General features: G+C 44.5%; 1 protein-coding gene and 1 non-coding gene across 2 annotated transcripts in view; one reads left to right on the top strand and one right to left on the bottom strand.

Annotated features, from left to right (window-relative positions):
• The window catches only part of LOC126458136 (sialin), a 388,874-nt gene that overhangs the window by 218,976 nt on the left and 143,526 nt on the right, over positions 1-26,372 (bottom strand). The window lies entirely within an intron of this gene.
• On the top strand, positions 1,000-1,074 carry Trnas-cga (transfer RNA serine (anticodon CGA)). The gene has a single exon. It is a non-coding gene; the product is annotated as a tRNA-Ser (tRNA).

Genomic DNA, 26,372 nt, shown 5'->3' with positions numbered 1-26,372 from the left:
GTATAAAAGAAAATACTGGTTGGATAAATCTACTTACGAATGAAATTCCTTTAGACTTTATACTATAATGAGAACTATTAGTACACCAGTAAATGACACAATCTGGCATTTTTGATCAAAATACAACAGACATAGCGGACGTTGGATTCAAGTGTGTGACCTCACGACGAGTCCACTTATTGTACCAGGCTATGCGAAAAGAAAGGAACGATAGGTCGCGAAATGGAAACCACAGTCAAAATCAAAACTGTTTTATTTGCAACAGTTAGCTACGATTTCCAGCTACTTATCTCCATAGTCGCCGATCCGACTTAGACGTTTGTCGTAGGGTTGTACCAACTTTCCAACAAGCTCGTGATAGAAGGCAGCCGCCAGTACTTTTCCGCCAATTCTCTACGCTGGCCTACATCTCGTTGTCTGTGCCAAAATATTGTCTTCGTAGCCAGAGATTCATGTGAGCAGAGAGGAAACTCATAGGGAGGCAATTACGAGCTGTATTGTGGGTAATCAAACATTCCCAATTGAAAACGATGCAGGAGCATCCTCACTGCCCCTGCAGAATGTCGCTGAGAATTGTCGTGAAGAAGAAAACGCACGACAGTTATGTAATGTTGGCTGCATAGCTTCAGGCGAAATTTCTCACCATGCCCTCGAACTTGGCGGGAGACACTATTGTTCTAGGTATCTTTATGTGCTCCCTGTGTGCTCAGAACTAAAAAGAACGACGTAACGCGATCGACGGACATACTAGAGACACTGCCCAAAACTACTGTGCAAAACTTCCTGCCAGGAAGTTTCATATCAGCGCACACTCCGCTGCAGAGTGAAAATCTCATTCTGGAAACATCCCCTAGCCTGCGGCTAAGCCATGTCTCCGCAATATCCTTTCTTTCAGGAGTGCTAGTTCTGCAAGGTTCGCAGGAGAGCTAATGTAAAGTTTGGAATGTAGGAGACGAGGTACTGGGAGAAGTACAGCTGTGAGGACGGATCGTGAGTCGTGGTTGGGTAGCTCAGTTGGTAGAGCACTTGCCCGCGAAAGGCAAAGGTCCCGAGTTCGAGTCTCGGTCCAGCACACAGTTTTAATCTGTCAGGAAGTTTCATATCAGCGCACACTCCGCTGCAGAGTGAAAATCTCATTCTGGAATATTTATCACTATTTAGTTTCATTCTAGTATTTATCAGATCATCTTCGACGACGTCATCATCATAATGAGCCATCTGAAAGAAACTACTGGAAGGAGGTTCATGTACACTTTTACGTGTACTGCAGTCTTCAGCGATACGCATCTACGCTATTCGTGTGTATTTTATGTCTTCTAGCCACCTTACTTTGGATCATCTCCGCCTTTTCCTATTTCTACGAACTCAGCAAAGAGCTTCGTTAGTGTATCTACCATCTCCATTCTCATTAAAGTCATAATTATATCTTTGGAAAAAATTAAAAGCTGTCAATGGAGATTAAGTGATTGATTGATTATGTTCGTTTATGTTTTATACGAGTCACAGCCACATGAGAATTTCACAATTCCAGTGGTCATCTGCAGACTAAATGCACATGCTGCAAGCGCTAATGTAACGTTACCTTTGCTTTGTCAACAACACTCGCCCAAGCCTCGTAGCAAACACTACAGGAAAAGAAAGGAAGCTTAGAGTTAATGTCCCGTCGACACTGCAGTCATTAGAGACGCACGAGCACTACAGCAGAGGCATTGTGCAGCATGGTGTGGTGTTTGATTGTCATGGACATTTCACGAGGTACGTTAAGGGGAAGTAATATGCTGCTTTGAGTATTGTTTTGACAACGCAACACGAACTTATTCAGAGGTGGCAGCAAGTGCTTTTAGTCTCAAAAATGTGTGTGAAATCTTATGGGACTTAACTGCTAAGGTCATCAGTCCCTAAGCTCACACACTACTTAACCTAAATTACCCTAAGGACAAACACACACACACCCATGCCCGAGGGAGGACTCGAACCTCAGCCGGGACCAGTCGCATGGTCTATGACTGCAGCACCTTAGACCGCTCGGCTAATCACGCGCGGCTTTTAGTCTCAGTAAGGACTATCTATACAATGAAGAAGCGGCGATGGAAATAAAGCACTATACAAGAGTGGAATTAAAATTCAAGGTGAACGGTTGCCAATATAAGATTCGCTGATGACTTAGCTATACCCAGTCATAGTGAAGAAGAATTATAGGATCTGCTGAATGGAATGAACAGTTTACTGAATACAGAATATGATTTGCGAGTAAATCGAAAAAGGCGAAAGTAAGGAGCAGTAGCAGAAATAAGAACAGCGAGAAACTTAACATCATAATTGGTGATCACGAAGTAGATGAAGTAAAGGAATTCTGCTATCTAGGCAGTAAAATAACACATGACGAACGGAGCAAGAAGGGCATTAAAAGCAGACTAGCGCTGGGAAAAAGGACATTCCTGACCAAGATATGTCTACTAGTATCAAATTAGCCTTAATTTAAGGAAGAAAGTTCTGAGAATGTACGTTTGGAGCGCAGAATTGTATCGCAGTAAGACACGAGAATCGAAGCATTTGAGATGTGGTGCTACAGACGAATGCTGAACATTAGGTTGGCTGATAAGGTAGGGAATGAGGCGGTTCTCCGCACAATCGGAGAGGAAAGGAATGAATGGAAAACACTGACAAGAGAAGGGACAGGATGGTAGGCAATCTGTTAAGCCATGAAGGAATAACTTCCATGGTATGTGACTGGATGTTTGTGTTGTCTTCATCATTTCATCCTCATTCATGAAGGTGGCGAGACTGGACTGAGCAAAGGTTGTGAATTAGTACGGGCGTTGATAACCAGGCAGCTGAGCGCCCCACAAACCAGACATCATCATCGTCATCCATGGTATTTGAGGGAGTTGCAGAGGATAAAAACTGTAGAGGAAACAGAAATTGGAATACATCCTGCAAATAACTGAGTAAGTAGGTTGCAGGTGCTACTCTGAGCTGAAGAAGCTGACACAGGAGGAATTCGTGGCGGACCGCATCATATCAGTCAGACAGAAAACGGACTTCTGGAAACGATGATACAGGCTGTCCAACAAAATGTTGCGCAGATACACAATACTACTTTTTGAATTAGGCACATACTGTAAATGCGTGTCTGAGGCTTTCAACAGACTTTCTGTTATCTGTCGAAAAAAAAGAAGGTACGTTTTGTAATATATCAGAAAATAGAAAAAAATAAAAAGACAGTAAGCTTAATGTCCCGTAACGAAGGATATCACATTCGTAAACAATTAATGCCTGCTACTTACTGGGCTAATCATGCAGAGCCGTGAAAAAACAAGAGGCGTGGGAGTGAAGTAAAGGCATTGTTCTCATAATGAGGTGATTTACACGGCGATCACGACACCCTGTTTGTGTTGCAACATTCGATACTAGTCGCAGAACCAGTTAGTGTACAACCCGAATCTTCCGCCTTGAGTTTATGTGGCCATGGAGTATTCTTCTGGATAGGAAAAACACTTTCCATTTTAGGTCCACCTCTATTTCTCATCTACGCAAAAGAAATTCCCCTGAGTATACAACAAGTAAAGGTCGTTCTTTTTGTAGATGCACACAGCAAGGGAAGAAGTTGTTGTAAGTTGTTGTTGTTGTTATTGTTGTGTTCTTCAGTCCAGAGACTGGTTTGATGCAGCTCTCCATGCTACTCTATCCTGGGCAAGCCTCTTCACCTCCGAGTAACTACTGCAACCTACACCCTACTGAATCTGCTCAGTGTAATCATCTCTTGGTCTCCCTCTACGATTTTTATCCTCCACGCTTCCCTCCAGTAGTAAATTGGTGCCGACCGTGGTGGCCACGCGGTTCTAGGCGCTGCAGTCCGGAACCGCGCGACTGTTACGGTCGCAGGTTCGACTCCTGCCTCGGCCATGGATGTGTGTGATGTCCTTAGGTTAGTTAGGTTTAAGTGGTTCTAAGTTCTATGGGACTGATGACCGCAGATGTTAAGTCCCATAATGCTCAGAGCCATTTGAACTAAACTGGTGATCCATTGATGCCTCAGAACGTGTCCTACCAACCTATCTCTTCTTCTAGTCAAGTTGTGCCGCAAATTCCTCTTCCCACCCCCCCCCCCACCCCGAATTCTATTCAGTACCTCCCTATTAGTTGCGTGGTGTACCCATCTAATATTCAGCATTCTTCCGTAGCACCACATTTCAAAAGTTGTTATAGCTGTAAGTTATGCCATTATAATAACGATCGATAGAGTTTTTGCTAACGGCTTGTCTTTTAATGAAGAAAAAGCTAACAAACTAAAATCTCTACATCACATCAACCGGGACAACGTTAATGATACACGTAGTACACGGCGATGCGTTAACGACTACTGCAGCAATTTCCATGTTTTATGTACATTAATGACTTTTATTGCACGGCTGAACTGAATCCCTTCTACAGTTTGTCTCATTGCTATTCAACAATTGTCAGTGTGCATAGTGCAAATGCCCGATTTGCGCAATTACAACTCCGATGTAGAGAGCAAGATTCATTCTGGAGAGTGGTCAGTCTAACTAAATCGATGAATGCGCGAAAAATGGGAAAAAGTCAGCAGCTATTGTGTAGAAAATTATCTCGTTGGTAAATACATGTAAATCTGATGGCAGTGCTCGTCTCGTAACGTCATTTCATAGCTACCCAATCTTTATAAACTAAAAACTCAGTCTCAAAATCAGAAGTGTGGTGTAGCTGAGGCACAGTGTGTCGTAACGCCTTGACATATGGGTGTCCCTGCCGAGAGTAATCGGATGAGGCTTTCAGAATTCCGCTAACAGAAGAGGGCCTCGCTGAGCGCATGACGCAAGTTACGAGTGGCGCATGCACTGAAACAGGGACGGCGGCCGGTCGCTTTCTCTGGCTGCTCAGGGCCGGCAGGTGCCCAACGCCAGCTGCCACCCGTCAGCTGACTCGCAGGACTCACTCTCATGTCAACAGCGCAGTCTCCTCGCGCCGGCCACAGGAGCTGCATCGATGACGTGGACTTGTCTTAGCAAAATCATCCCGCTCCCAGCGTCCACTCAATTGCAGGACGAGAACATGCACTGTGCGTAACGTTCTCGGAAAAATCATAGTACCCTCACGACTGCTGTTATGCAAGTGATCGACAGTATGAAATAAATAACTACAGGGTTGTTATAATAAAACTTTCGCTCCTCGAGGGGGCCCTCACGAAAAACGAGTACGTGTAAGACATGGAAACTTTGTTGAAACGAAAGGACATGTGGAAGAGAAATATTGAATAACCCATTGAGAGAAATACACTACTGGCCACTAAAATTACTACACCACGAAGATGACGTGCTACAGACGCGAAATTTAACCGACAGGAAGAAGACGCTGTGATATGCAAATGAGCAGAGCATTCACATACGCTTGGCGCCGGTGGCGACACCTACAACGCGCTGACATGAGGAAACTTTCCAACCGATTTCTCAAACACAAACAGCAGTTGACCGGCGTTGCCTGGTGAAACGTTGTTGTGATGCCTCGTGTAAGGAGGAGAAATACGTACCATCACGTTTCCGACTTTGATAAAGGTCGGATTGTAGCCTATAGCGATTGCGATTTATCGTATCGCGACATTGCTGCTCGCTTTGGTCGAGATCCAATGACTGTTAAGAGTATGGAATCGGTGGGTTCAGAGGGTAATACGGAACGCCGTGCTGGATCCCAATGGCCTCGTATCACTAGCAGTCGAGGTGACAGGCATCTTATCCGCATGACTGTAACGGATCGTGCAGCCACGTCTCGATCCCTGAGTGAACAGATGGGGACGTTTGCCAGACAACAACCATCAGCACGAACAGTTCGACGACGTTTGCAGCAGCATGGACTATCAGCTCGGAAACCATGGCTGCGTTTACCCTTGAAGCTGCATCGCATAAAGGAGCGACTGCGATGGTGTACTCAACGACGAACCTGGGTGCACGAATGGCAAAACGTCATTTTTTCGGATGAATCCAGGTTCTGTTTACAGCATCATGATCGTCGCATCCGTGTCTGGCGACATCGCGGTGAACGCACATTGGAAGCGTGTATTCGTCATCGCCATACTGGAGTATCACCCGGCGTGATGGTATGGGGTGCCATTAGTTACACGTCTCGGTCACCACTTGTTCGCACTGACGCACTTTGAACAGTGGACGTTACATTTCAGATGTGTTACGGCCCGTGGCTCTACCCTTCATTCGATCCCTGCGAAACCCTACATTTCAGCAGGATAATGGACGACCGCTTGTTGCAGGTCCTGTACGTGCCTTTGTGGATACAGAAAATGTTCGGCTGCTGCCCTGGCCAGCACATTCTCCAGATCTCTCACCAATTGAAAACGTCTGGTCAATGGTGGCCGAGCAACTCTCTCGTCACAATACGCCAGTCACTACCCTTGATGAACTGTGGTATCGTGTTGAAGCTGCATGGGCAGCTGTACCTCTACACGCCATCCAAGCTCTGTTTGACTCAATGCCCAGGCGTACCAAGGCCGTTATTACGGCCAGATGTGGCTGTTCTGGGTACTGATTTCTCAGGATCTATGCACCCAAATTGCGTGAAAATGTAATCGAATGTCAGTTCTAGTATAATATACTTGTCCAATGAATACCCGTTTATCATCTGCATTTCTTCTTGGTGTAGCAATTTTAATGGCCAGTAGTGTATATTTTAATTCCCACGTGAGAGTTTAACTTTAATTACATCTACATCTACATTTACATGACTACTCTGCAATTCACATTTAAGTACTTGGCAGAGGGTTCATCGAACCACAATCATACTATCTCTCTACCATTCCACTCCCGAACAGCGCGTGGGAAAAACGAACACCTAAACCTTTCTGTTCGAGCTCTGATTTCTATTATTTTATTTTGATGATTATTCCTACCTATGTAGGTTGGGCTCAACAAAATATTTTCGCATTCGGAAGAGAAAGTTGGTGACTGAAATTTCGTAAATAGATCTCGCCGCGTCGAAAAACGTCTTTGCTTTAATGACTTCCATCCCAACTCGCGTATCATATCTGCCACACTCTCTCCCCTATTAAGTGATAATACAAAACGAGCTGGCCTTTTTTGCACCCTTTCGATGTCCTCCGTCAATCCCACCTGGTAAGGATCCCACACCGTGCAGCAATATTCTAACAGAGGACGAACGAGTGCAGTGTAAGCTGTCTCTTTAGTGGACTTGTTGCATCTTCTAAGTGTCCTGCCAATGAAACGCAACCTTTGGCTCGCCTTCCCCACAATATTATCTATGTGGTCTCTCCAACAGAAGTTGTTCGTAATTTTAACACCCAGGTACTTAGTTGAATTGACAGCCTTGAGAATTGTACTATTTATCGAGTAATCGAATTCCAACGGATTTCTTTTGGAACTCATGTGGATCACCTCTCACTTTTCGTTATTTAGCGTCAACTGCCACCTGCCACACCATACAGCAATCTTTTCTAAATCGCTTTGCCACTGATACTGGTCTTCGGATGACCTTACTAGGCGGTAAATTACAGCATCGTCTGCGAACAACCTAAGAGAACTGCTCAGATTGTCAGCCAGGTCATTTATATAGATCAGGAACAGCAGAGGTCCCAGGACGCTTCCCTGGGGAACACCTGATATCACTTCAGTTTTACTCGATGATTTGCCGTCTATTACTACGAACTGCGACCTTCCTGACAGGAAATGACGAATCCAGTCGCACAACTGAGACGATACCCCATAGGCCAGCAGCTTGATTAGAAGTCGCTTGTGAGGAACGGTGTCAAAAGCTTTCCGGAAATCTAGAAATACGGAATGAACTTGAGATCACCTGTCGATAGCGGCCATTACTTCGTGCGAATAAAGAGCTAGCTGCGTTGCACAAGAACTGTTTTCTGAAACCATGCTGATTAACTGCGTATCATGTTTGCGTTCCAGGTTACAAACGTTGCTCAATGTCACGACCACTTGTATCCATGACAACTGGAGCCGCACTACATCTCTACTGCTGCCCGAAATATCTCAGGTGGAATGGACCACGGAATGTTCAGCTGTCGTGAGACAGCAAGTGTCCTGCTTGAAGATCGCACGTTGTTCCCGTAATTCTTAGCCACGACAACAGTAACCTGTTCAAACATTGTGGGGCCTGGCTCTCCCAGAAGCAATTCCCAAATCTCCAGTTAAATCTAACTTCCGAATCATGTTCTTCAACCCCAGTGCGGTAAGAGGACCTCTCCGTAATCATTTGACGCGTCGGTTCTAGCGAAGAGCAGCAGTACTACTGCTGCTGTTTTGATGAAACAACTTTACAAGCAAAGCCCTGCTCAGCTTATCCTGACCCATGTTGACTATCTGCAACTGTAATGCACACTGATGCCTATGTTTCAACCTTACGTCGCCGTACCAGTACCTGCGCTTAGCAGGAAGTCATGGCACTAACAGTACTAACGACGTAAATCCTGCAAAGCACAGTCTGGACATTATTCCTGTGATACGATATTTACGATACTGCAGTGCCTGTGTTATTCTAATTACGATGCAAAATTCCTTTGGACATGCAATTTATCTGCCATACTGGGCAAGCGACTTTCAAGTACAACGTCTGACTTGTACAGTAACATACATGATGGATGTACGAGTACAGGTCGTTGACGACATACGGAAGTTTGGATCTGGCAGTGAGTCGTGCACGGATAGCCAAATGGTAAGGCGACCGCCCGCGATAAGCGGGAAATCCGGGTTCGAGTCCCGGTCCACCACAAATTTCACTGTCGCCATTCCATTTCACAGGTGATGGTTGTTGTTATTCGCAATTGAGAATTCATTTAATGTCATTCCTATGAAGGTAGGTACCCAGGCTGTAAATAGTTTCCCCGTCTACACCGGCTCAAGGAGCGAAAGTTTAATTATAACTGCCCCGAATAATCATCCTATTTCTTTTCATGAAAATACTCGACACTGTCGATTTCGACATACTAATTGCGAAAATGCAAATTTTAGGGTTTTCTATCGCGCCTAAGAAATGATTTGAAACATATCTTACAGTATATCAATGATGCATAATGAAGGGAAGGGAACTCGAGGAATAACGTCAGGCGTCCTCCAAGGATCAGTGTTAGGGCCACTGTTATTTTTCCTAAGTATTAATAACATCTTCCATGCTCTCAAGCTATAACTACCAACTGAATTAGGACGATCATAAATTATGCCTAAGCTTCAGAGCAGGAAATCGAACTTCAGCTACCATCTCCAGCAATTAATGTTTCAAGTTGATTACGAGTGGGCTAATCAAAAAGGACTCAAGCAAAATATTACTCCACCGTGCAAGGTGCTGTTGTCTTGTTTTATCTATACCATCGCTGTATATGGGACTGAAGGATGTTCACAGTTTTTGTCCAAAAAGTCAGTTCTGCGAGTTTTCTAAGCAGGTTCTATCGAGTTCTACAGTATCTTCTTTCCAATATCCGCCTATTAAGATTTTTCAACATTTCTGTACTGCACTTCCTTGAATACACTCGATTTCCAGTTTTGGCCCGCCATGAATCGGCCCCGCAAGTGTTTTGTAAATAATGTCTCTTGCAGGCAGTATTCTACTGACGGACCAAAGTCTCCCATCTCCTTTATGTATGAGGTGGTCTTCATGTATCTACACATTGTTAATCGAAAACAAGTCCTTTAAATTGCTTAGTAGTTGTGACTTATTAAGCCAATAATTAAAGGATATCCTAGTTTTACGTTTGCTGAAGTTCAGTACTTTGCCACTGTCTACTTTATGAACTAGTCGCCAATCATAGCATCACATTGATATTTTGTCGAGATTTAACTGGATAACACTGCAGTTATTGCCCATAGAAATTCCTCTTAGATAAACGGCATCATCTGCGAAAACTATGAGGCTGTAACTGATACTACTCGTTAACCCATTAACTTATAATAAGTTCAGAAATGATCCTATTACACCTGCTTCGAACACACTAGGTACTACTTCAATGTGATCAGCAAACTCTTACGTATGTGGAACGGAGGCTATCATGTGTAAAGTCTACGAATGGTATTTCACTAAATAAGGAAGGTTATTTTCAATGTGAGTGACAGTAGTTACAAGTATCACTTTAAATCCCTTTTCAAGATGGATGAAACCTGTACCACTTTCTAGTCACCGCGGACATTTCCTCAACCAAGTGAGGTGACGCAATTGTCAGCACACTGAATGCCCATTAAGGTTTAAATCCGTGTCCGATCACCAATATTTACTTTTTCCCTGATTTCCCTAAATCTTTAAGGCAAATATCGAGATTGTTTCTTCGAAAGGGAACAGCCGCGTCCCTTTACCACCCTTAATCAATCCAAGCTTGTGCTTCCTCTCTAATGACATAATTGTCACGGGACGTTTAACCCTAATTTTCCTCCTTCCTTTCGAACATTTCTCTTGGGCGTCTTTGCTATTTGCTATTGTACAGCTACTGAATAATTGCAACTTTTCTTTACTCCCCTTTGTGGAAGATCGAACACTTGAAGACAAATCGATATTTCGGTTTTTGTTTCGCTAATTTAGACATCAGTTTTTGTCTGTGCACGAGTGTCTGGATACAGAATTTTGTGTAGTTGCTAGTTTCAATACATCAGCAAAATTTACTATGCTTATCTAAGGTCTTTCAGTGTCAATACCGGAGCAATTTCCTTGACAAGATGGCCTTTTCTACTCTTTCACGTCAAAGTTCACCTACTACGTCATCTTTAACGGCATCAACGTTGACATTCTCTGCCGCCACTTGCGGCCAATAGCGACAACCCATTGTACGAGTAGCATTCAGTAGATAATGCAACACACTTTTTTCTGAAAACATTTTGGTTTTATTCCTAATTTCTATACATTATATTATTCCCCACTCTTTTGGCTACATAACCCTATTTTTCAACATAACCTCCGTTCTGTGCGACGTCCTTACGCCACGTTACTGGGAGGGTCTTTATGCCCACTTGCCTCCCTATCATCCACATAATGCTTCCTGCGGAGTGGATCTTTCATTGGGCCAAACAGACGGAAGCCGGAAGGTGCGAGATTCGGACTGTAGGATGGATGAAGAAGAACAGTCCAGTGAAGCTTCATGAGATTCTGTCGGGTGTGCAGTGTTGCGTCAGGCCTTGCGTTGTCATGGGGAAGGAGGAGTTCGTTTGTATTTTTGTGGCGACTAAAACACTCAAGTCGTTTCTTCCATTTCCCCGCGGGCACACGCCTTTGAGTGCCGCATTTGGTGAACAAGTGTGTCAGCGCTACCAACAGAGGTGTCCAGCTGAACAGCGAGGTATTTGTTTGTGATTTGTCGATCACCTCGAATGAGAGTGTCCACACGTTCCAACATGGTAGGAATCACAGCTGTGTGGGGCCGACCGACACGCAGGAAATCGGACAGGTTTGCTCTACCTTGTTGTGATGATGACAGACGCCTTGCCCAACGACTCACCGTGGTTTTGTTCACTGCCAGTCTCCGTAGACATCCTGGAAGCACCTATGTACATCTGCGTTGATCTGGTATTCCGCCAAAAGATACTCAATGAAAGCTCCGCTTGGAATGCGTCTCCGTTAGAGACGCCATTTTGAAAGCTACGTATAGCGCCGCAATCTATAGGAATTTCATGAAAGAGGTACAGAAGTAGGAATATTCCATGAAGACCCACAACAAACTCTGCGTTTTATTTATTGAACACCGCACGTAGCTAAGATATTGAGTAATCGTAATCGAATGACATTCATTACGAAATTTGTGATAAGTGGCTGTATGAAATCTTACTTCGTTCACAGTAGAGCAGTGGATAGCAGCGTGTTATTTTGTAACCGCAGACGTTATAAAATCGGAAACCGTCACATCAGGTGACTCGTGGCTGTCGTATGATGTGCTGCTAAGCTCGTGGCCTGCCGGCTGCTGTCTGCAGGTTATCAAGGGGCATAGCGGCGCCAGCTGTCCACCAGCTGCCTTATTTATGCACAGCACTTATCTGACGCGGCTTCAGCGCAGACGCCAATTGGTCTAACCATTGCAGCTGCAGCCTCAGTGAAGACGAGGAACGGTACATTAGCGTCAACCAGCTCCCCACTCAATAAGCTGAATCTTCACAGTGAGCAAGCTATGCGGTTCCCCACTGCCCTACTGGTATGTTTAAACCGTAATATTTACCATAAATTCCGATATTTCCTTTTCCTTTCGAAAAGTAATTTATTATACTACAGATTAAATGTACGTACAACGAGCACCAAACAGGAAGGAACATCAAAATACGATGCAGGAAGCACACGAGAGATAGTAAAGCTGAGAAATGTACGAATGGTATCCATTTCCGAAATGTAGGCCGCGACAGTAGAAACATGCAAATGAGTTTAATGGATCTGTTTTTGTTGTGGTCTTCAGACCGAAGACTGGTTTGATGCAGCTCGCCACACTGCTCTATGCCGTACAGTCCCTTCCTCTCTGAATAACTGCTGCAACCTACATCCTTTAGAACCTGCTTACTGTATTCATTACTTGGTCTCCTACTACAATTTTTACCCCTCACACATCCCTCTAATACTAAATTGGAGATCCTTTTGTATCTCAGAATGAGCGCTGTCAACCGATCTCTTCTTCCAGTCAAGTTATGGAACAAATTTCTTTTCTCCTCAATTCCGTTCAGTACCTCCTCATTAGTAACATCATCTGCCCATCTAATCTTCAGCATTCTTCGGTAGCACCACATTTCAAAAGCCTCTATTCTCTTCTTGTCTAAACTGATTATCGTCCATGTTTCACTCGAGAATCCATACAAGTACCTTCAGAAAAGATTTCCTAACAGTGCGTTTACACCCGTGCGCCTAGCAGCTAGTTGCCGTACAGCTGTGTTTGCCCCAATCGGAAGTAGAGGCGCGCAGCGTGAACACAGATCTGACTGGAATCACTTGTGCGCAAAACGTTGTGGAACACGCATGCAGTTAAACACGTGCCTCTACTTGGATGTGGAGCAAGCACAGCCGCACGGCGACTAGGAGCGAGGGGCACAGGTGAAAACGTACCTTAACACCTAAATCTATATTGAATGTTAACAAATTTCGTACCATTGGCAGTATACGTTTTATATCCGTTCTACTTCGGCCATCAGCAGTTACACTACTCGCCATTAAAACTGGTACACCAAGAAGAAATACAGATGATAAACGGGTATTCATTGGACAAATATATTATACTAGAACTGTCATGTCATTACGTTTTCACGCAATTTGGGTGCATAGATCCTGAGAAATCAGTACTCAGAACGACCACCTCTGGCCGTAATAACGGCCTTGATACGCCTGGGCATTGAGGATGGCGTGTACAGGTAAGCTGCCCATGCAGCTTCTACACGATACCACAGTTCATCAAGAGTAATTACTGGCGTATTGTGACGAGGCAGTTGCTCGGCCACCATTGACCAGACGTTTTCAATTGGTGAGAGATCAGGAGAATGTGCTGGCCAGGGCAGCAGTCGAACATTTTCTGTATCAAGAAAGGCCCGTACAGGACCTGCAACATGCGGTCGTGCATTATCCTGCTGAAATGTAGGGTTCGCAGGGATCGAATGAAGGGTAGAGCCACGGGTCGTAACAGATCTGAAATGTGATGTCCACTGTTCAAAGTGCCGTCAATGCGAACAAGAGGTGACCGAGACGCCGGGTGATACGCCAGTATGGCGACGACGAATACACGCTTTCAATATGCGTTCACCGCGATATCGCCGAACAAGGATGCGACCATCGTGATGCTGTAAACAAAACCTGGATTCATCCGAAAAATGACGTTTTGCCATTCGTGCATCCAGGTTCGTCGTTGAGTACGCCATCGTAGGCGCTCCTGTCTGTGATGCAGCGTCAAGGGTAACCGGAGCCACGGTTCCGAGCTGATAGTCCATGCTGCTGCAAACGTCGTCGAACTGTTCGTGCAGATGGTTGTTGTCTTGCAAACGTCCCCATCTGTTGACTCAGGGATCGAGACGTGGCTGCACGATCCGTTACAGAGTAATGCGGATAAGATGCCTGTCATCTCGACTTCTAGTGATACGAGGCCGTTGGGATCCAGCACGGCGTTTCGTATTACCCTCCTGAACCCGCCGATTCCATATTCTGCTAACAGTCATTGGATCTCGACCAACGCGAGCAGCAATGTCGCGAAACGATAAATCGCAAACACGATTTGTTACAATCTGACCATTATCAAAGTCAGAAACGTGATGGTACGCAATTCTCCTCCTCACACGAGGCATCACAACGTTTCACCAGGCAACGCCGGTCAACTGCTGTTTGTGTATGAGAAATCGGTTGGAAACTTTCCTTATGTCAGCCACCGGCGCCAACCTTGTGTGAATACTCTCAAAAGCTAATCATTTGCATATCACAGCATCTTCTTCCTGTCGTTTAAATTTTGCGTTTGTAGCACGTCATCTTCATGGTGTAGCAATTTTAATGGCCAAACTCAATATTGCTGTCAGTGTCTTCTTTCCTACTCCAATTTCCTCTGCATCATTTGATTTAATTGGACTACATTTCATTATCTTTTGTTTTGCTTTTGTTAATGTACATCTTACGTCCTTCTTTCAAGACACTGTCCATTCCGTTCAACTGCTTTTCAAGTTCTTTGCTGTCTCTGACAGAAATACAAGATCATCGGCAAAATTCAAAGTTTTTATTTCTTCTCGCTGAACTTTAATTCCTTCTCCAAACTTTTCTTTGATTTCGTTCACTACTTATTCAATGTGCACATTGCATAACATCGCGGATAGGCTGCAACCCTGTCTCATCCTTTTTGAACCACTGCTTCCGTCTAATGTTCCTCATCTCTTATCATAGCCGTCTGGTTTCTGCACAAGTTGTATATAAACTTACGCTCCCTGTATTTTACTCCTGCTACCTTCAGAATTTCAAAATGTGTATTCCAGTTGGCATTGTCAAAGGCTGTCTCCAAATGTACAGAAGTTACCAAAGTCGGTTTGCCTTTCTTTAATCATCTTGTAAGAGAAGTCTAACGGTCAGTATTACCTCGCGAGTTCCTCCAGTTCTCTGGAATCCAAACTGGTCTTCCCCGAGGTTGGCTTCTACCAGTTTTTCCATTTATTTGTAAATAATTCGTGTTAGTGTTTCGCAACCGTGGCTGATTAAAGTAACACTTCGGTAATATTCACAGCTGTCAGCACCTGCTGTAAAGAAAAGAGCAAGCACTTGGTGTAGTTGAGGAAATGAGAATATGGGGGAAATAGTTCATTGAGAGTTGGCCTCCGTGCTAAGATGTAGATGTGCTTGCACCATCTGATCTAATCGGATCCACATAATCTGTTATTCAGTTCAGTATGGAACTCTGGCCAGTGCACCTGCGTATTGAGACTGTGGAGGATCTCTGTCGTATGCAGAGCGCTGCGCCCTGAAAGAGACCGTCATTTCCATGTTCCAGACAAAAAGAACAACATCACATGGGTAAAACAATGGCGTGAGACGGGTTCTGTAAACGTGAAGCACAAGGGGCTTGAAATGACAGTTCGAAGGCCGGAAAATATCTGACGAGTTCGTGCAGCTCTGCAACAAAGCGAACAGCGAATTGTCCGTCGCCATTCCAGAACATTACAAATCCCTCGCACTCCTTTGCAGAGGGTTATGAAACCGGATTTAAAGTTCATCCTTATAAGCTGCAAATGGCTCAACAGTTACTGCTGGGAGATAAAGTGAATAGAGGCATTTTGTGCACAACGTTACTGGACGGAAATGACCAGGATGGCGCACTTGCGATAAATCTCGCGATGTCTGATGAGACAAACCTCCATCTGAATTGGATTTCCACTAAACAAAACTTCCGATATTACTCTGATGGAAATGTGCGGCTCATTCATGAAAAGGCCCAGGGAGTCCACAGTTCGTCGTCTATACTCTTCTGGACAGTCCTCTGGGACGCTGCACCATCCTTTTAAGACAACAACGGCTGGCCAGCGAATGTCAATTCTGAGCGTTAAGCGACCATGATAAAACACAATATGACTCCAGCGAGATGGGGCCACAGTCCATATGGCCCGTGAGTCAATGACTGTTCCGGAGCACCGCTTTGCACGTCGATTACTCTCATAATTCGGTGGTATATGATAGCTGTCGAAATCACACGACCTATCAGCGCCTGATTTTTTTTCTGTGTGGTCATCTCAAGAACAAAGTTCTTTTTGATGGTGAGTCTACAGTGCTGATGAGTCGAAAGTCGCAATCCGGGAAATGACTGGCAACGTAATAAGGAGCTTTCGCGGACGTCTTCAGCAATGCGTCACCAATGACCGAAGTCATTTTTACGATGTACTCTTTAAGAAATGATCTTGTGTTTGGTGTTTTAGTAATGGCGATGGGTGTCGAACAGTTACCGGTCCTGGAAAAATAACTTCAACAGTCGCTACTTCCCCTGCGGGCAACGCCTGATCTCGGTAAGTTATGTACAAATTATATTCGTGTAAATATATGTCATTCCTTATAATAACGAAATGAAAGGGTACTAATTCCCGTGCATCGCCGTGTATTGCAGCCAAAAGAAGACAATTTGAATCACTAATAAACGGACAGGATGATTGCAAAGTGAGCAGTTTTTATTACGTCTTTAAGAGGCTACTGTGGTGGGAAAAGAAAAAGTAGTGTTTCGGACTCGGTATGCAAACAAGCCACGAAAACAAATTCACCTAATCAACGTGAAAGACGCAATACGAGGGACCTGTGGCCATCGTCTTTCTAAATATCTGTTATGACCGCAGACGAATAAAGAGCTACAGCAACTCTAATGTGAAGACTGTCTTTGCCTGTTGACACAGACGAGGAAAGAGGGCCTTAGCACCTTGCTGATTAACCGATTAAGATTACATTCTTTCGTCGTATGTGATACTTGAACCCCACATTTCTACGTCGTGACTACTACAACTTTATCTTTCGTATTATAGTATAAATTCTTTGTACAACCACTGTAAATTTTTTGTAAAATCTCTGTGACGATATGTTAGCTTTATCACCGTTTGTAATATTTACCGTTTGTAAATATATTTCTTATTATAGTATAAATTCTTTGTAAAACCACTGTAATTTGTGTAAAATCTCTAAATGGTTCAAATGGCTCTGAGCACTATGGGACTTTAACATCTGAGGTCATCAGTCCCCTAGAACTTAGAACTAAAAACCTAACTAACCAAGGACATCACACACACCCATGCCCGAGGCAGGGTGCGAACCTGCGACCGTAGCAGTCGCGTGGTTCCAGAGTGCAGCACCTAGAACCGCTTGGCCACACCGGCCAGCTCTAAAATCTCTGTGACGATATATTAGCTTATCACCGTTTGTAAATATTCAATCATTTCGATTATGAAAATAGATTTTTATAGTATTTGAATACTAATTTCAGTAATCTTAAATTTATCTTGTAGGAAATCTAATATCGGATGTTTGCCAGCCGTAGGAATCAGCATGGGTTTCGAAAAAGGCGGTCGTGTGGAACCCAGCTCGCGCTATTCGCCCACGAGACTCAGAGGGCCATAGACACGGGTTCCCTGGTAGATGCTGTGTTTCTTGACTTCCGCAAGGCGTTCGATACAGTTCCCCACAGTCGTTTAATGAACAAAGTAAGAGCATATGGGCTATCAGACCAATTGTGTGATTGGATTGAAGAGTTCCTAGATGACAGAACGCAGCATGTCATTCTCAATGGAGAGAAGTCTTCCGAAGTAAGAGTGATTTCAGGTGTGCCGCAGGGGAGTGTCGTAGGGCCGCTGCTATTCACAATACACATAAATGACCTTGTGGATGACATCGGAAGTTCACTGAGGCTTTTTGGAGATGATGCTGTGGTATATCGAGAGGTTGTAACAATGGAAAATTGTACTGAAATGCAGGAAGATCTGCAACGAATTGACGCATGGTGCAGGGAATCGCAATTGCATCTCAATGTAGACAAGTGTAATGTGCTGCGAATACATAGAAAGAAAGATCCCTTATCATTTAGCTACAAAATAGCAGGTCAGAAACTGGAAGCAGTTAATTCCATAAATTATCTAGGAGTACGCATTAGGAGTGATTTAAAATGGAATGATCATATAAAGCTAATCGTTGGTAAAGCAGATGCCAGACTGAGATTCATTGGAAGAATCCTAAGGAAATGCAATCCGAAAACAAAGGAAGTATGTTACAGCACGCTTGTTCGCCCACTGCTTGAATACTGTTCAGCAGTGTGGGACCCGTACCAGATAGGGTTGATAGAAGAGATAGAGAAGATCCAACGGAGAGCAGCGCGCTTCGTTACAGGATCATTTAGCAATCGCGAAAGCGCTATGGAGATGATAGATAAACTCCAGTGGAAGACTCTGCAGGAGAGACGCTCAGTAGCTCGGTACGGGCTTTTGTTGAAGTTTCGAGAACATACTTTCACCGAGGAGTCAAGCAGTATATTGCTCCCTCCTACGTATACCTCGCGAAGAAACCCTGAGGATAAAATCAGAGAGATTAGAGCCCACACAGAAGCATACCGACAACCCTTCTTTCCACGAACAATACGAGACTGGAATAGAAGGGAGAAGCGATAGAGGTTTTCTAGGTACCCTCCGCCACACACCGTCAGGTGGCTTGCGGAGTATGGATGTAGATGTAGATGTAAAACTGGTAGTTAATAAATTGCAATGTGCAGGTGAGACCGTATACTGCAACTTGCACTGCCTGAGAAGAGAATGCGAAGCACTGAAGGAGAGAAGGCAATGAAATGATATTTCACCATTTGAGAGAATATGTGATTTTATTTCAGTGATTACAACACCGAGCAAAATTTACAAAGAACGTGTCAGTATGAGGCCATTTATGAGAATCGGATTGGACCCCTTGTGGCCTGAATGCATGCAGTGATTCTCTTTGGAAGGGTGTCATAAGTTCGATGTGTCCTCTCCTGTGGCAAGCTGGCGCACAGTTGTTGCAACCGATCCTTCGTATCCCGGGCACTGGTACTGCGTCGCGACGGAGTTGACGTCCGAGATGGCCCCACATATGTTCTGTCATAGACAGATCTGAAGATCTTGCTGGCCACGGGAGTATCTTAACATCAGGCAGACAGTTCATAGACACAGCTGTCGTGTGAACGAACACTGCCTGTTCAAAAATGGCTCTACGATATTGTCGCATGAGAGGTAACACATGTGGACATTGGATGCTCGTCACGTACCGTTGTACCGTCAGGATTCCCTCAATTACTAAAAGGTGTACGACTTTGCTTCCGCCTTTTCCGATAGGTGGCGACAACGGTAAGTAGCGGTCGAAAGAAACAGATCGCAGACGTCAGGCAGTTACCTTGGACCTCGGTCAACATAGTCGATTTGTGTCTGCATCATAAAGTTGTTCTTGACTGAAAATGTCATTTTACGAGCCTAATTCAAGTCATTTGCGAGAAGTTGTACTTTTTTGTTTAATATGAAGAAAACAGCGGCTGAGTCTCATCGAATGCTCTCAAGTACGTATGGTAAGGAAGCTATTAGTGAAAGAACGTGCCGTGAGTGGTTTCAACACTTCAAGAACGGTGATTTTAACGTCGTAGACCGGCATAATGGTGAAAGAGAGAATGTTTCCGAAGATTCAGTATTGGAGACATTGCTGAGTGAAGACTCGCGTCAAACTCGAGAAGAATTGGCACGATTAGTGGGAGTGACACAGCAAGCCATTTCAAAACGTCTCCAGGCTATCGACATGATACAGAAAGAAGGAACTTGGGTCCCGTGTGAGCTGAAACCAAGAGACGTTGAACGGCGTTTGTGTGTTCGTGAACAGTTGCTTCAGAGGCAAAAGCGGAAGGGATTTCTGCATCGCATTGTGACCGGGGACGAAAAATGGGTTTATAACGATAACCCTAAACGCAAAAAATCATGGGGATATCCCGGACATGCTTCCACGTCGAGGGCCAAACCGAATATTCACGGCTCCAAGATCATGCTCTGCATTTGGTGGGACCAGCTCGGCGTCGTGTACTATGAGGTGTTAAAACCAAGTGAAACAATCACAGGTGCTCGTTATCGAACGCAATTAATGCGTTTGAGCAGAACATTAAAAGACAAAGGGCCGCAATACAGCGAGAGGCACGATAAAGTGATGTTGCAGCGCGACAACGCTCGACCCCACGTGGCAAAAGAGGTCAAAATGTACTTGGAAACGTTAAAATGGGAAGTCCTACCCCACCCGCCGTATTCTCCAGACATTGATCCCTCTATCACCTGTTTAGATCAATGGCACATGGCCTGGCTCACCAACACTTCCGATCTCATGAAGAAGTCACAAATTGGATCGATTCGTGGATCGCTTCAAAAGATGAACAATTTTTTCGACGCGGGATTCGTACATTGCCCGAAAATTGGGAGAAAGTAGTGGCCAGCGATAGAAAATACTTTGAATGATTCATGTGTAACCAATTTGTTTCATTACAACCTCAAATGTTGGGGGAAAAATGGCGGAAGCAAAGTTGTAGACCTTGTACCAATCTTGCGTGACCTGACGTCATACCCGATGGTTCCTCACCTCATGGAGCCAGGAGTAGCACCACTGTGCCTCTCCAGAGTATTGAAGGAAAGGGACCTCTCTTTAGCTGCCACCGCAATCGCCAACGAAAGTCATCCGGGGTGGAGCAGAACCGCAATTCTTCGCTTCCTGGTCGCGGCATCACTCCAAGCGCAGCTGTCTATGTTCTTGTGTCGAAAGCAGGCTACGCGTGGCACAGTGCTTCGCTAGTATTCGAACAATGTTTCAGGACGTGGTTACTTGTTCTCAGATGGCAGGAGCAGGTGTGAAGCTGTTACTCTGTACTTGGTGCACAATACTGTGATCCTCCTTTGTCTAATCAGAGGTGGACGACCGAAATCTTGACGACGAGAATAACCTGCCCTCACGTTCCCGCGCTATCCAACATTGGGCCAATGTTACATCTGAATTCCCCACAAATCTGGATATTGCAGATTCCATCAGCCATCCAAATAGACCCCTATAATGAGGCTTCTTTCGAAGTCTGTGACTGATAGCGCTGTCTCACACGAGTACTTGGCATCTCCATGTCCTTCACAACGGCCAGTCAACATCTGACAATTTTGAAGTCATTTTGACGATATTAACGGCCCCTGTACACCCGACCAGTCCTGGTAACAACACTAAGCACGAACGACGCGAATGCACTTTGGTGACCATTCTAGCTGTCGCAGAGAATTGCACCTCTAATGATTTGCGTAGCACCGATGGAGGGTATCAGTTCGAAGATCGGTTGTCATCCGATCATGTGTTCTGGGTGTTCCACTTTTTTGTCAAGCAGCGTAGATACTGCCTTTTCCTTTCGCTCCTTGCCACAACGGTAATTATTACCGACTAGCTTACCGCCCGCTGAATGGCTCGCGTAAACTGTATGGTCGGCACAGATTTTTTTTGTTTTCCTTTAATTAGATTTATATGTTCTTACTCTCATGGCTCATGTGTAAATCCATACACTGGGCCAACAGTGTATCTAGTCTACGGGAACTAAGTTACAGAGCGAGTATTAAAGTTTAATAAAAGTGTTGGTGACCCTCTACATTACTGCCCTCTACAGTTTTTGCATAATTAAAGTGTTCGACGGGTTTAATGTGATTGCATACACCAAGTTTAAAAAAAAGAGACATGTCGGATAAGTGGTTCCACAATTACTAGTCCCAGTCTTATAGCTGGTACTGAATTCTCACACCTCAATCTGTTACTCCTGTACATGAATCGCATTTAAGCGTTCTATCTACTTTGTCATCAGTAGTTATTAGTTTACACAGTAATTACACTACTGGCCATTATAATTGCTACACCACGAAGATGATGTGCCGCAGACGCGAAATTTAACCGACAGGAAGAAGATGCTATGATGTGCAAATGATTAGCTTTTCATAGCATTCACACAAGGTTGGCGCCGGTGGCGACACCTACAACGTGCTCACATGAGGAAAGTTTCCAACCGATTTCTCATACACAAACAGTCGTTGACCGGCGTTGCCTGATGACACGTTGTTGTGATGCCTCGTGTAAGGAGGAGAAATGCGTACCATTACGTTTCCGACTTTGATAAAGGTCGGATTGTAGCCTGTCGCGATTGCGGTTTATCGTATCGCGACATTGCTGCTCGCGTTGCCTGAGATCCAATGAGCGTTACCAGAACATGGAATCGGTGGGTTCAGGAGGATAATACGGAACGCCGTGCTGGATCCCGACGGCCTCGTATCACTAGCAGTCGAGATGACAGGCGTCTTATCCGCATGGCTGTAACAGATCGTGCAGCCCTCGACCCCTGAGTCAACAGATGGGGACCTTTGTAAGACAACAACCATCTGCACGAACAGTTCGACGACGTTTGCAGCAGCATGGACTATCAGCTCGGAGACCGTGGCTGCGGTTACCCTTGACGCTGCATCACAGACAGGAGCGCCTGCGATGGTGAGTCAACGACGAACCTGGGTGCACGAATGGCAAAACGTCATTTTTTCGGATGAATCCAGGCTCTGTTTACAGCATTATGATGATCGCATCCGTGTTTGGAGACATCGCGGTGAACGCACATTGAAAGCGTGTATTGGTCATCTCCATACTGGCGTATCACCCGGCGTGATGGTATGGGGTGCCATTGGTTACTCGTCTCGGTCACCTCTTGTTCGCATTGACGGCACTTTGGACAATGGGCGTTATATTTCAGATGTGTTACGACCCGTGGCTCTACCCTTCATTCGATCCCTGCGAAACCCTACATTTCAGCAGGATAATGCACGACCGCATGTTGCAGTTCCTGTACGGGCCTTTCTGGATACAGAAAATGTTCGACTGCTGCCCTGGCCAGCACATTCTCCAGATCTCTCACGAATTGAAAATGTCTGGTCAATGGTGGCCGAGCAACTGGCTCGTCACGATACGCCAGTCACTACTCTTGATGAACTGTGGTATCGTGTAGAAGCTGCATGGGCAGCTTACCTGTACACGCCATCCGAGCTCTGTTTGCCTCAATGCCCAGGCGTATCAAGGCCGTTTTTACGGCCAGAGGTGGTTGTTCTGGGTACTGATTTCTCAGGATCTATGCACCCAAATTGCGTGAAAATTTAATCACATGTCAGTTCTAGTATAATGTATCTGTCCACTGAATACCCGTTTATCATCTGCATTTTTTCTTGGTGTAGCAATTTTAATGGCCAGTAGTGCACAACAAAAATAATTTTATTGAAATACTGGGTCAGGAACAGTCTGTAAACATTGTAAGGCTGTTTCAGGATGGATTGTGCTGAGAAATAAGTCTTAAGAAAAAAGTTCGATATGTTGCTTCGTTTGCCAGTTCATTGGTATTGAAGTTAGCCAGTCAGGCTCCTGGCGCGCAAATTCAAGCGCTGCCACGAGCCGATTGTAAGTGGCTACTGCACGTTATTGCCGAACACAGACGGTGGTGACACTGGTGTGACTGGATCGTGTGTATAGAAACGACGATCTGGTAATTCCCACTTGCACAGATAAACGGCGTTGATATTTCGTAGGACTATGCTCCAGACTTTCCTTCACTCGACCACTGCCTGTTGGTGTTAGAACTCTTTTCAGATGGTTACGGTTATTATTCACTACAAATCCCGTCTCACGTCATTTTGCCACTAACACATAACGTTTACATTTCAGACTTTGCTGGAGGCTTTGCCAAAACATTTCCAATCTTAAACTATTGTGCAAATACGTTTTTCACGAATTGTAATCCGCACAACACTCAACAATGAACACGCGGTTTTGTATTTTGAGCACCATTTTGCGTTGGATTCAACGGATCACTAAATATCTCTGCTCCATTCAGTCGCTCTACCTGGAGATACTTTTACGAATGTAGATTCCTGTTCGGTAAGAAAGACATGATACACTGAACGACTTCCGGAAGTAATGCATCTTTTTACAAAGCTACGTGTCACCAGAATCGAAGCTCTGTTAATAGCGTTAACACAAAGAAGTTGATTTTGCAACGTTGTATGAGATGCCTGTTGTCGGCCGTTCTTTAGTGAACTGCACATCCGGGAAGTCTTTTGGTGCGATATGAATGTGTTTGTACCTGCAGAGAAATGCCGCACGAAGTGAAGGCAACAGGAAGCGTGTCCTGATCCGATGTACGCACTACCAAGGCACGCAATAAAGCGTGATAAGTAAGCTACTTTCCTTGTAGCGACAGTTCAAAGGCCTCGCCAGCTGTGGAAGTAACATCCGACGTTCCACCACAGTGTCTGAGGCCCAGCTGCGTACACTGTGCTTCACAAATATTACGAACAGGCGGGTAGTGGTAGCCTCATGTTGCGTCAGTGCCAAGTGCCAAGGGAGTGCATCAACATGAGTGGAGTTCTGAACTCCGACTCTCAGTCAGGCAGGTCTAAACTGGTGACAATTTGGTCGAGTGCAAGTTCGTCGCTGATCTGATCCGCGACACGATTTGTCCGCATTGCATTAGATGTGGTCAACAGTGCGCCTTAAAGGGCTGATGGAGGCACTGTTTAGTTCATAGGCGGATTCTGAGAAAACCCGAAAGAAGTGTTTTTCACCATCTATTTGCTATAAGCAGCGGATATTATGTTTTCTAGACATTTACCTAGAAGTGCCATCTTACCTTTTTCAAATATGTTTATCCATTATCGAGAAACACCAAAACCGAGCCGCGAGTTTCCAGACGGCTGTACATAGCAAATGGCTGAAACTTTTACAATGTATTCCTAAGATTCACATCTAGAACAACATTAACAACATTGAAAATTGTCTACATATCTTCATCCGCTTCCGAAACACAGCGGATCAAAGTTACCCTACTTGTTCACGTAAAATACGCGCGTCAAGTCCAGTGCGAGGCGAAAACGTATTTTATAAAGTGACGTAGAGCCAATAAACATGCTGTATAGTGTCTCCGTTATCATCAGAAGGGTACTGGGAACACCATGTTTTAGTAATAGAGCATATGAAAAATTTTTATGTTCGTAATATCCGGTCTGAGGTGTAAAATTAATTTGGGTTTATTTTAATTCCACATGAGCAAACTACTGAAGTTTTACTGGTTCGAGAATTACTTTTCTTATGAGTGACTTGCCTTACTGTAGCAAGGAGAAGAATGAAACTAGCAGAAAAATGCTCCTATCGGAGCACAAAAAACGCGAATATGCCACTGTTTAAAAGTCCCTGACTGAGAAGTGGGGTAGCAACTGTCACATTCTACCTTCCTCAACACCTTTAAAATTATTCCTAAAAATTTTGGTATGCAAACATACTCGGGCTTTTTTAAGCTGAGAAATAAGGAAATAACGACAATTGGAACGGGACGGAAAAGTAATAAATACTGGAAGATCGTAGAAAATGGTTGTGGTATAAAAAGAGCAAAGCAGATAATGACAGTCTGAGAGAAAGAGAGGGACACAATGACAGTGGAACATAGCTGACGGTAGCAGAACAACGCTAGGAAAAGACTGAAGGACACAGTACCAATGGGACAGGAATAAAGAGAAGGAGAAAGTGGCGGTGAGCGAGAGCCAATGATAATGAGAGACAGAGTCTATGACAATGACAACGAGGAACAGAGAGATAGTGACAGTGAAAAGAGATAGTAGCAGTGGGGAGGGATCAATGAGGCAACAACAGTAAGAGAGAGCAAGGGGAGAAATTGACAGGGGGAGGAGCTAGAAGGAGTGGAACAGAACGACGGAGACTGTGGCTGTAAGGCACGAGCAGTGACAGAGACACACAAGGAGATAATGGCAATGAGTTGGAATGAGAATGGGCAAGTGGGAATGGATAGGTATGAGCGACTTATAGCGATGGTCTAGTGGGTGTGAGCGAATTATTGTTAGGGAGCTTGTGCGAGTGAGAGGTGAGCTGCTTGTTAAAAAGAGTGCGAATATGTTCGGACGTTAAAATTTTTAAAGGTTCTGAGGAAAGTACAATGAGGCAGCTGGTATCGCACTCTGCAGTCAGAGTCTTTTAAACACAAGCATATTCGCTTTTTTCGTGCTTCGATAGGAGCATTTTTCCGCTAGTACAATTTCTGCATGATTCCCCCTGACGAGACCCGTTTTGAATCTCTGATAGGATGCATTTCAGTTACATTCAAATTTTTCATTGTTATGGAAGGCGGGAACGGTGAAAGAAGTAGTCTTAAATTTCTTTATTACATTATCGATTTAAGAGTTACCAGTCCCATCTTGAGATACACCTACACACACTTCAGAATTACACTGCAGCAGTGGATACACAATACAGCAGCATACTCATAGACTATATGTTAAATGAGTTTGACCTCTGCCGGTAGAGAGATCAGATTAATGTTCTCATGCTCAAGCCAG

The sequence above is a fragment of the Schistocerca serialis genome, chromosome 2, assembly GCF_023864345.2.
Source record: "Schistocerca serialis cubense isolate TAMUIC-IGC-003099 chromosome 2, iqSchSeri2.2, whole genome shotgun sequence".
Lineage (NCBI taxonomy): Eukaryota > Metazoa > Arthropoda > Insecta > Orthoptera > Acrididae > Schistocerca > Schistocerca serialis.
Note: the sequence above shows the minus strand (reverse complement) of the source record. Positions and strands in the feature narration are given on the sequence as shown.